Below are 12,848 nucleotides of genomic sequence, written 5' to 3'. Positions count from 1 at the left end.
TTTGTTTTGCTGCGTTTGTTCAAGACTTTACAGTGTTGCCTGTAGAACTTTTGTTGTTTTGCACTCCTCCCTTCAGCAAGAACAAAAAATACATTGATCACAAATAGTGCCGTTTCTTGCTTGAGCCTAGGCTGTGCTGCCTTCATTGTTTATTGGTCACATTTGTAACTTAACTGTGGTCATATGCTGAATACATTTCTTCTGGAAGAACATGTATCCAGTGTCTGTACATCTATTTTCTACCTCTTTTAGCATAGAGTCTTATAGGGTTTTTGCCAGAGTAATATGTTAGGCACCCATCTTCTCCAGAACCTTCATAAAGTCAATTATAAATCATCAGCTGACTTAACCCAGTGATCTTCATCATCACCTTGCTGGCTTTACCCTAGCACCAAGCATGGAGGACTGTCACTTCTTAGTGCTGTCAATACCAACTTCCCAAGCCTTTACTTATTCTTACCTGCCCTACTTAGCTATTTCTAACCATGTGATTCACCCTTTCTTGTGGAATAGACATGGGTGCAAACACCATGCTTCTTCCCCAGCTGTTGTTGGTGACTATTCCTTAGCTACACTGAAGACACCCGTAGGTTTAAACTGTGACCAGAAACTGTTGTAGCCATCCGTAGGACTTATGTGCTTACAGATAAGCTGAATGAAGAGATCTGATGATCTGCTGAAGTATTGCAGACAGTCCCTTTGCTGCTGCTTGGTTCTTTCCATCTTCCCTCACCATCTTCAGTCCAGCTAAACTTCCTTCATTCTCTGTTTCAAAATCCACGTGCTACCATTTTCTGTGACTGGTTATGCAAAAATCATACTTGAATATTCTGTCTTTTAGTCCGTGATGTCTCCTATGCTCTTGCCATTTTAACTCCAGTGATTCAGTTCCCAGAGAATATGATGAGTCTGTATAACCTTCCCAAACTCCAGTACTTTTCCCAAAGTATAGAGGACCATTCTTTTCAGCATTTATATAAATTCTAAATACATATCTCTCTTGTGTTACTGGCAGTGTTGTACACAATATACATAATTTTATGCCACTTTCTCTTTCACTCTCCAGAACTGTATTTGATATTCTTTGTGACTTCCTACCAATAGCCTGATAGTGAGAGGATATCTACTTCCTTCAAGTCGATGCTACAGCCTACTGGCATCCATCTCAGTCTGCTCCTACTTTTTACGGCTGGTTTCAGAGATATCTGTTGTAGCAGTATAGCTTCTCTTAAAGTCTGACTTCCACTCTGCCACATGTATTTGTAGAGCATTAGATTTGTCCTTGCGTACCTCACCCACATGTGGGTTGTTAGCCTTCCCTTACTGGAATGCGAGTTTGTGATAATTACTACTGCTGTTTACAGCACCTCAGGTTGTTTACAATGCTGGCCTTATCCATTTCTTCATGCATGCATCTTTCCTAGAAGCTGATTGAAGTCTTTGCTGAGAGTGACTTAATCCTGTGTCTACAGCAAGAATGCCCTCTCAGCCCACCCATTTCTCAGCACAGCTTCTACAACTCACCATTCTGGTCTGCCCTAGAGCCATTTAGCAGGTGTCCACATGCTTACAGCTAGCCTCTACATGCCACCCCCCATTTTTGCAAGAGAGATGTGCTGTCCTGCACCCCCATCCCTGCTTCTTAATATATACCAAGTCTAAGACCACCATACCTCAGTTAAGGTGGTGTACTCTGAGATGCTGTAATCTCGGACAGTGTACACTCTTATTCACATGTCCATTTTTGCACTTCAGACGATCATAGCTATGGTCTTCAAAATTTCAATGGACACTCTTCCTTTTCATTGTTCTTAACGTACACTTAACTGAAGTGCTGTACTATTATTATGTCCGCCTTGTAAATGATTAAAAAGCAGTTCAGGCTCCAGCTTTGGTGCAAGAAATGGCTTCCAGTAAACTAGAGGAAAACATTAGTCAAATGTGCTCAGAGCTCACTAAAATAAAGTAAGCACAAGGGGAGTATATCTACTCAAATGACAGAAGGCTGGAGAAATGGAAGAAGCTTTAAACAGATATTCAGATGAGCTGATATGACAGGAAAAAATCAGCGGATGAAATGAAGGAAAAGGCTGGCTGAGTATGAGACTGCTCAAGGAGAGATGTTTCAAAAAATGGTACAATTAGAGGGCACAGCACTTGAGGAAAATCTAAGATTTTCAGTTGTATGAGAGAAACTGGAAGGAACAGACTACATTAATTTTATGAAGTCACAAATAAGCAGCTAGGCTGGTATTCCACAGCAGGAGTTGTTGATTGAAAGGGACACACTGTATGTATGTTCCAAATATGGCCACAAGAAAGCAGCCAAACCCCTTATATGCAAATCTACCAGCAGAAGGAGTTGATCCAGATGGAGCTAAAGGAGAAAGAAGGACAAAGTATTAAAATCTGGAGACAGTAGAGTGTTTGCGGAAAATGATTATTGACTGTACACCAGGCTGAAAAGAAGCTGAGGACTTCATTTTCTTTTACTTTTCCATGGAGGCAAGCTGATAATAGGGCAATAAAAGACAGTACTCTGGTTCCTTCATGGCTAAACGTTAATGCTTTCTGAAAGTATGCAAGTAGTTTTCACATCAGTAGGAGAGGGAATAAAGATAAAAAAAGAACTGACACCAACTAGTGTAAGTAGAAGCACTGGCAATAGCATGCATTTTAGCATGGATAACCTCAATTTCAGGTTAACTAGTGCCTGGGATCACGGCTATTTGGCACAAATGTTCCTATTACGAGAGTTAAAATTCCTTATTTTAAAATGTACTTCTGTATGCTTGTATTACATCAGTGGGTTGTGGGGGGGTTCTGGTTTTGTGCTTCATTTCTTTTTGTGAGGGGTTTTATTTAAACAAGAAGTCTTGTAAAATGTAACATAGGTTCCAATGCTGATGATAAGAAGAAAATGTATAAAGGATGGTTTACTATCACAGTCTCGCAAGTCAGTTAAATGAATCTTTAAGGTCAAATGTCACTGTTCAATGCTTCATAACATTAGGTTCATAGATAAGTACTAGGCTATCTGCCCAAAGGCATTTATAAGCCTAGCCAGAATGTGTTGGCTTTCGCCACCCCGTTAGATTAGTTTCCTGTGCCCCTGTCCAGCAGAGCCATTAGTTCCCTGCGCTACTGTCCAGCAGAGCCACGGCAGTGATCCCAGGGGTAAATTTTCTGTTTCCCATCCACCTGTTAAGGTTTCTCTTGAAGAGTGTTAGTGAGGGGGCTCTTCCTGATATATATTGGAATCCTGTTCCAAAACATGGGGAGTCTCTGGGACAGGAATCTATCCCTCCAGCATGTCCTATTTATCGTTGTGGTGAGGTTTATATCTCTTGAGCATGTGGCTCTCTTGGATTTTTTTTTTTTAGGTGGAGCATGTACATCAATTCTGGGTTGGACATGGCCTTGTATGTCAGGCAGAGATCACCTCTAAGTAAGCGGTATGCAACCGAGTACAGCTGGAGTTTCTTGAGTTGGGCTGCATAGGGCATCTGTTTGAGGCCAGTAATCCTCTTGGTGAGGTACTTTTGTGGTCTTTCCAGCTGTTGGAGGTGCCTTGTAAGGTACATCCCAAATGGGGCGTTGTATTCTATGATGGATCTAATGAGTAGAGAGGCACAATAACCTCTTTTGTTCTAGATGTGAACCCTTTTGTGATTAGGTGGGCCACATAGAAGGATTTTCTAACCACCTTGGCAATATGATTATCAAAGGAGAGATTACTATCTGCTTGGGTCCCCAGATCCCTTATTACATTTTCTGTATTTAGGGGACTACCACCTCTGTGGTAGTTCATGGGTACTTTGTTTTTTCCAAAGGGGTTGACTATGCACTTTTTGGCATTTAGTTTGAGGCCATGATTTGGCACCAGGTGTCTGCCTAAGTGAGACCCTTCTAGAGGGTGTCTGCATCAACTGGGGAATCAATTATGGCCCCTAGTTTGCAGTCGTTTGTAATCTTGGTCAGCTATAGTCCTCCTATGCTTGCCTGTACCTCTGAGAAGTATATGCAGAACAGGAGGGGTCCTAGGACTGAGCCCTGGAGGACACCACTTGTAACCAGTTTAGAGTCGGACATAGAGCCTGCAACTCTCACCATGTGGGTTCTATCCATGAGCCAGTTGGCAGCCCATCTCTTGACGTAGGGGTTTATGTTCAAGCTGGTGAGCTTGTCTGTATTACTAGAATGGGGAATGGTGTTGAAAGCCTTTGCGAGGTCTAGGTAGGCTGTGTGGACCTCCTTTCCCTCATCTTTGGTAACTGTCTCAAAGAAGTCCACCAGGTTTAGGAGGCATGATCTTCCCTTAACAAAGCCAAACTGGGTAGGGTCCAAGGTTTGGAGGTTCCTAATGTCTCTGTTAATGAGTTCCATGATGATGTGCTCCATAGCCTTGCAGACCAGGCTAGTCAGGCTTATAGGACGGTAGTTCCCGTGGTCCATTGTGGCTCCACCTTTGTGGAGCGGGATAACTGTTGCTGTGCGCCATTCTGTGGGTACATAGCCTGTAGAGAGGCTGAGTTTGAACAGTGTGTTTAGGTGAGGGGTTAGTTCATTTTGGAGCTCTTGTAAGAGACAACCTGGGACACCGTCCGATCCCATTGAAGCTGTGTTTTTGGCTTTAGATAGGGCTGTTTTAACCTGTGTGTTGGTGATTAATGGGGCCCTACATTCTTCTGGTATGGTTATCGGCCCTTTAGGGGGTGAGAGGGGGGTGAAGTTTGCACTAAACCTGTCTGCCAGAATGTTGGCAATATCAGTTGGTTCATTGTATTTTGTGCCATTCTGCAGTAACTCAGAACAGATCTGAGAGTTTCCACTTAGGTTCTTGACATAGCTAAAGAATGCTTTGTGGTTATCTTTGAAGTCATTGGCAATTTTTCTTTCGAAACTAGCCTTGGATGATTTAATGAGAGATCATAGTTTCTTGCTGATACTGATCAGGAATGTCTTTCCTTCTTGGGATTTTACTCTTTTCTGTACTAGTTTCCTCATTGATTTGTAAATGTTTGAATCCACAACAGTGAATGCACACTAGCATTCACTGTTCTGGCTTTGTCATTTTGAATAGCGATTGGACTACAGTGGGGATTGGGAAATTTACCCTTTCCCTCACTGTAGTGCGATCTTGGAGTTTGTATATATAATTAGCTGGGGGGGGTGCAGGAGGACTTTGCCACATCCCCCACCTGCAAAACGTTAGTAGGACATAACCGGAAGTACAGATAGGTTGGATAATGTTGACATAGTCAACTGTTTACGTTCAAAAATTACCACATTCGGTGTTGTAATCAGTCGGTATTTGGATTTTTACGATGTTTTAATTTGGGTAAGTAATCACTCACACAAGTGTGCTGCAAGGTTTTGATCATAAACCATAAAGGATTAACCTGTCAAACATTAATGGGTGCATGTATCACAAAAGCTGGAATTAGACATTTAAAAAGACTGCCATGTATAGTAGGGGTGAATAATGAACTCTTAATATACTGGTGACTGATTCCATATTATCTTGGAATGTTAATGGTCTTACTGGTACAGACAAAAAGGAAAGCGCATTGAATTACATTAAGAAATGCAAAGTTCAAGTAGCAATACTACAGGAGACACATTTGGAGATAACTAAGCATGTGAATTTGATAAAGAAAGAGTTTCAGGATGGATATTCATATTCTGCAGAATACTGGGACAAAGGAAAAGGAGTATGCATACTAACTACCAGAGGAGTTCCAGTAGTGATAGAAGGGGATAAAGATAATATAATAGCAGATTTATAATAGTAAGGGGGTGGTGGCAAGCGATGAGGATTACATTGGCATGTATTTATATTCCAGCTAAAACTGCTATTTTGGAGCTAAAAAAATGGGAGAAATGATCAGCTTTACACAGGGAATATTACTTACAGGTGTAGATTGGAATTTGATTTGCAATAATGAGCAGGTCTGCAAGGAAAAAAGTAACAAAAGAGGGTAGATTTCTGAAGAAATTTATGAAAATATTTGGAACGGAAGATGTGAATTCAGTAGCAGGAAGTTAGAATTTACATATTATTCCCCAAGGTACAGTAACTGGACTAGACTTGAAAGAATTTATATTTCACTGGAACATGTCCATTTAATTGAGAACTTTGATACACATCCAGTAACTATTTCAGATGATACTCCAGTAATTGCTAAGATAAAAATGCAGAGTAATGAGGTATAGATGAAACACTGGCACTTCCCTCACCTTTCTGTTAAAAAGCGAGGATTTAAGGAATGGGTAGTGGAAATTATCTGGGAGTTATTAGAGAAGATAGAAAGTACTCCAGAAGTTATAACTAGTAAGTGGCATAAAATGAAAATGGAGTTTAAAAATAGGGTAAAATAAAATAGAGAGATCTGGTTAAAAAGTAATAAGAATTGTTTAGAGGGGGCTGCTATTAGAAAGGACTAGTTAGTAGAGCATGCAGAATGTTGCATGATGGCTGTGGAGGGCAGTTGGGGGAGGTTGGAGTGGATTGGGAGGAGAGATTGGGTGGGCAGTTCACGGGGAGGTAGCAGGGGGAATATATGTTTGTCTCCCAGGTGTGCAGTGGAGTCTGGAGGATTTGGAATCTTTGCTTAGAGGTGTTTGCAGGGGTGTTTTTGTACCCCAAGTAGGCTCCATGGGATTTTTCCTCGTGTGGATGATTGGTGGTGGGGGTGTGGTGGGGAAGGGGGAGGTAGTTGGAATGTGTTTTCTGGGAATGTGGTGATTTGGTGGATGTTAGAGAGTCCCTGTGGACTGCTCTGTTTAGTGTGTGGGGAGAGCAGATTGGTGTGGCTACGGAGGTGATTTTTTGTTAGCTGTGGTGCAGAATCAAAGTTGCCTGGACATAGTGGGCCTTGCTGAGTCTAATTATGGTGGGTGCCGGAATGGCAATTACTGGAGAATGGAGGTCGGGGTCTAAACCAACTGTACTGGAGGAGGTGAATATGGTGGCAGAGATGGAACAACTGGGGCTTGGGGCATTTGGAGGAGAGTGGCAGCAGATTGCATGAAGAGAGATGGGAGTTGTGGAACATTGCATGCAGAGGATTAACAAAGTTTAAAAGAAGGCAGGATTTGAATGAGCTATGTAATGTTTGACTGACAATGACTACATAGATTATAAGTAATGTATAATGTTGGCAACTAAAATCATGTCAACATGGTTTATTTTTATTTATATAAATGTATGACTGCCTATGTCATGCATAATAATTTAATGAAGATGTTTCTGTTTTAAAAAAATATATTTTTTAGGAGGCTGACAAGGATTTAATATTACAAAATTAGGGAAATCTCACAGAACAAGAGGTGGTGCAGTCAGAGTGCTAAAAAGATAATAAAGGCGTACCTGGTTAATATGCATAGGTTTAGAAAGATTGCTGTTAAGCAGTTGTTTTTTGATAATAATTCCAAAGCACAAAAACCTTTGACACAATGACTTAAGCAACAAAAAGTTGAAAATGTTGTTGCCAAACATAGGGAGCCTATAACAACAAAACAAAATAATAACCATAGATTCTCTAGAGGTATTGCAGATATTTTGGAAATTTTTTGAAAGTTTGTATAAAGCAGAGAAATTAAGAAAAGTCAGAATCAAAGTGAGCTTTATTGTCATTCAGACCGCACAACAGTGCAACTGAATGAAATTGTGTTACTTCAAACTCAATGTGCATAATACTGATATTAATGCAACAGTAATACATGTACTAAAGCTAATCCAACAATAAAGATATTTATGCAGTGCAGTAACAAGTACAATGACGTGCACCAAGACTATTCCACTTACATGTCATTGTCCGTACCCAAAATATTGCACAGATAATAAATATATTGCACAGATCAAAGTCTGACAGATTTACAATTGCACAGAATGTTAACCTGGCATTGTTAATATTGCACATAAGGTATAAAATTGTATTTTCATAGAGTTATTGCATATGTCTGTGAATTACTTCAGTGTTGTAACTCCAGACCTCCATGATTAGCATGGTGTATGTTATTACTAGAGTTCAGAAGTCTGATGGCTTGTGGAAAAAAAGCTTCTATTAAATCTGGTGGTTTTGCAACGTAAGATTTCCTGAAGACAAACATGAGAACAGACCATGGGCAGGGTGAATGCAGTCTTAGACTATTTTCATAGCTTTGCTGAGACCATGAGCAGAGTGCAAGTCCTGGATAGATGGGGATGAGAGTGTGGACCTGATAATTCTCTCTGCCATTTTCACCACCCCCTGGAGAGATTTGCGATCTGAAACATGCAGTTTCTATATAGGATGCTTTCGGTGGTACCCCTGTAGAAGGTTGCGAGAACTGAAGGTGGTAGTTTTGCTCTCCTCAACCTTCTTAGAAAGTGGCTGTTGCGGCTTCTTGACAATATGATTAGTGTTTATTGACCAAGATAAGTCTTCAGTGATATGCACCCCCCAGGAACTTGGTGCTCTTCACCCTTTCCACTGTTTCTCCTTTGATTGTTAGTGGAAAATGAGCCTTGCATCACTTCCTGAAGTCTACTGTTGTCTCCTTTATTTTATTCACATTGAGAACAAAGTTGTTGTCACACCAGCCAATCAGTTGTTTCACCTCCTCTCTGTAGGCTTTTTCATCACCATTGCTGATGAGACCCACCACTGTAGTATCATCCGCAAACTTAATGTGGTTTGTGTTGTACCTAGTGATGCAGTCGTGTCAGCATGGTAAACAGCAGGGGACTCGGAACACATCCTTAGGTACTCTAGTGTTCAGTGTGATGCTCATCGAGGTGTTGTTGCCTATGCATACCTTTTTTGGTCTGTCAATAAGAAAGTCCAGAATCCACTTGTATAAATGAGTGCTAACATCCAGATGGACCAGTCTCTCAATCAAATGTTGGGGTATGACCATGTTGAAGACCAAGCTGAAGTCAGTAAATAACATGTGGCTATAGCAGTTTTTGTTCTCCAGGTGTGCCAAGGATATGTGAAGTGCCATTGAGATTGCATCTGCTGTAGAGTGATTGGATTTGCAAGCAAACTGGAGTGGGTCCAGTGTTGAAGACTGGTCAAAGACTACTTAACATCAAGTCTTGTTGCTGTATTTGATGTTAAGTAGTCTTTGACCAATCGCTCAAAGCACTTCATTACAGTGTAGGTGAGAGCTAGTGGGCGGTAGGCATTCAGATTGAGGGTGGAGACAAGAAAAAACCGCACATGGAAATATTTATGGAAGACTTATGTATGCCAAGGTTAGAGGTAGGTAAGGCTCAACAACTAAGAGTTAAGATGGGAAGAGAGGAGATGAGGTAAAACGATGTATGACCAGTCTAGAGCAAAGTCTCCAGGAACAGATGGTATTCCACTTTTAATTCTGGAAGTTAGGAGGGATGAAAGTGATAAAAATCTGGAAAGTTTGTTTGACAGTTTTTTTTTTTTGTTTGTTTTTTTAAAGTAGAGGCACCAACACCTAGGAAAAAATCTGTGGTGGCTGTAACACTTAAAAGATGTTAAAGACCCATCTGCTTCAGCTTCATTATAGGCCCATCGCAATTCTTTCTAAACCATGTCTATAAAGTGTTTGTCTATAATGGCAAAGGTGATGCCAAAATTGATAGATATGGACCATTGTAGTTTTGCAGATGGGGAGGCAAACATTTGACAACGTTAATAGAGCAATGACCCAGATGGAAGCAAAATATAAGAAAATGTCACTGCAGTGTTGTTGGTAGGTCTTGATGCAGAGAAAGCATTCAACAGAATAAGTTGGGATTATATGAGTAAGGCAATGGAAGCATTTGCATTTTATGATCAGTAATAAGGTTAATTAGAAGACGATACGAGGGACCGAAGATAAAAATTAAAGTGGGAGCATTCCTCTTTGATAAGTTGTGTCTGAACAGAGGAACCAGACTCAGGTATCCTCTTTCCTCTTTGTATATTTGCATTATATTTAGAACCACTGGCAAAGAAAATGAGATAAAATTGATACGGTGTCCAAGAAAAGCTGTCATTACTTGCAGATGATATTATTTTGTACCTGTTGGAACCAGAAGAGTACATTCCACTGTTGATGTATACTCTGAGACAGTTCCGTTTTTTTTCTGTCTTGATATATAAAATTAAGATAAAATAAGGGATATAGCTATAAAGTATGTATCCACAACATGAACTTGCCAGCAGTACTCCTATTTATCGGGACATGATCAAATAAAGTATATAGGAGTATAGCTTAAAAAGGATTTGGTTATGACAGCTAAAGATATGTGGGAGGAGACTAAAGAAAACAAAATACAAAAACTGAGAAACTGGAAGCTCTTGTCTATGGATAGCAAGATACAAGTAGTAAAATTGATCACAGCAAGAGGTTCTCCAGTTTGAGCCTTGGCTGGGGTGCCTTCTGTGCGGAGTCTGCATGTCCTCCCTGTGGTCACGTGGGCTTCCTCTGGATGCTCCGGTTTCCTCCCACATCCCAAAGACATGCTGTAGGTGGATTGGACACACTAAATTGGCCCTAGGCATGAGTGCGTGTGTGTACCTTCTGTGGAAGGTTGGGTGCCGGGCTGGCAACTTGACACTGTAAAATTCTACTGCCAATCATGAGCGGACAGGTGATCAGCTGTGGTGACCCCTAACCGGGAAGAGCAGAAAGAAGGAGGAGAAGTTGTGTACACAGGTTAGGCATATTTGTATTAACCAGAGGGGAAGTTTTGGACAGTAATTAATAAGGATTTTGTTTGGGAGGGAAAGAGGGCAAGATTCAAGATGTATAAGCTGATCCTCCCAACAGAGCAAGGAGGTTTAGGATTACCTGATTTGAAGGGATATTTCAGAGCTACTCAGTTAAGGCTCTTGTACATAACACATGCAGAAAGCTGCAGTTCAGAGTGGAAAGGGGTGATGATAATTCAAGTAATAAAGAAAGAATGCATTTTGGAGGCAGATCTTTAAGGAGAGTAAAAAAGTCATACAGAGTATTGTATTCATAAAGTAGCAGAAAATATAGTAATAACTAAGCAAACACATGAGTGGAGAAAGGAGATTCTGCTGATAGTGATGACTGCACTTAGGGGTACTGAGAATAGACAAGAGGGGACTTGAATTTAGAGGAGGAAGCTGGCAAATCAACTAAGGTATTGGGAACAAATAATTATAGAAAAAAAAAGATAATAGAATAGGAAGAAACCATGAACACATTTGGAATGCAGGCTAGTGATTGTATTCCCTATCAGGGATTGATATCAGAATATAGACAGAGAAAAGGGGATAAGGGAATCCTAAGTGATAAAAACTGCACTGGTTGAGTTTTTAATAGAATCTAGAACAGAAGCTGCTGTTAAAAAACAGTAATTAGTAAGGCATACAAAATATTGCATGACAACTATAGGAATCAATCAGACAAGTTCAGAAAAGATTGGGAAGAGAGATTAGATATGCAATTCACAAAGAAACAATGGGAGGGCATATCTTGCAAATATGCAACAAAGTCTAAGATTTAGGGATGTTCTTCGTATTTCACTGTTGCAGTCATTAAATTTTTATTATCTGCCTGCAGGTAGCCCTCAGCCAGCCTGAATATCAAAGTCTTGGATCCTTGCGTTGGATGCTGTCTCTTCTTCCATGACGTCAGGTCGTCAAGGGTATAAAACATGCAGCCGATGCCATTATATCACTCTTTTCTTGCCGTGCGGTGCCTGAAGCAGAAGCAGTTCGCAAGTGCCGGTCGGCCGACTCCTGAAATTTTCGTTTTTCGAGTTTCAGAACCGAAGTCTTCAAAAAAGCTAAGTACCCCGTTGGGCATCCTTTTTCTTGCCCTTAACTGATGTCAGCAAAAGTTAACAATTGTATTACCTGTGGAAAGCAAATACCTCAAAGATTTTCATTCGTATTGCATTCCTTGCTTAGGCCCAGACCACGACATCCCTCGCTGTCGGTTTTGTGCCTTATTTAACCCCCGGACTATTCCTTGTCAGTTTCTTTTTGCAGCAAATTATTTTGGTACTCTGTTTAACTATCCAGAAATGGCTTCGGTAAGCCATCCAATTACCGAAATTCTGAAAAAACATAAAGATAAAGACAGAGACAGACCGCATAGGTCCAAAGCTGCTGATGACGCTTCCATTAAGCTAGTCACCAGTTTGTCGGTATTCAGTGAGGGGCTTTCGCAGCCCCTGATACCCGCTACTTCAGATTCGCAGGCCTCTACTGAGACCCATTCGGAGTCCGGTATGTCGCGAGATGCTTCTTTGACTATGGAACCTGCGGATGTCTGTACCTTGGATGGATCCGGAGCCTCTGTGCAGGCACCCGCATCTGAGGGTGTATTCAGGCCTGCTGACTTGCATTTCAAGATGCCATCTTCTTCCTCAAGGCTTAAAACTTGACCCACGCCTAGAAAACCGACGTCCAAACTGCATGGGTCAGGCTCATATGCCTAAAAAACAAATGATAAGAATGGCTGAAGACCTTATTACTTTAATTAGGGGAAGCCAGCCTTCTCCCTCTAAGAGAACTAGAACTGATTTTCCTTCTGATTCTTCTGATCAGGATTCTGAAATTTCTGTTTCTTCTGATTACCAGGATTTGTCCTTATCTATCTATGAGGATTCTGATGTGGAGGATTCCATTCCCTCTGCTTCCCCTCCAGAAGATTTTTCTTTTGGTGAAACCCTGCACACTCTTAGGGAGCATTTACTTTGGGAAGGTCGGGATTACTCTGACTCCAAAAAGAGGCTTAGGGAATTCTTACTCCTCCCTCAACACAGGCCTTTAGCTATCCCTCCTGTCCTGGACATTGTAGATGATGCCTTCTTGGAATCTAACCTGGCCCCAGACACTTTACCTCCAACTCCCAGG

At 41.0% G+C, this 12,848-nt stretch overlaps 1 protein-coding gene across 2 annotated transcripts in view; it reads left to right on the top strand.

Moving 5' to 3' along the window:
- APBA3 (amyloid beta precursor protein binding family A member 3) overlaps nucleotides 1-12,848 on the top strand; it is a 675,569-nt gene that overhangs the window by 570,473 nt on the left and 92,248 nt on the right. The gene's annotated exons all lie outside the window — the stretch shown is intronic.

This window comes from Protopterus annectens, chromosome 13.part0 (assembly GCF_019279795.1).
Source record: "Protopterus annectens isolate FY-2018-M chromosome 13.part0, PAN1.0, whole genome shotgun sequence".
NCBI lineage: Eukaryota > Metazoa > Chordata > Ceratodontiformes > Protopteridae > Protopterus > Protopterus annectens.
The sequence above is the reverse complement of the archived record's forward strand: the minus strand, read 5'-3'. Positions and strand labels throughout refer to the sequence as shown.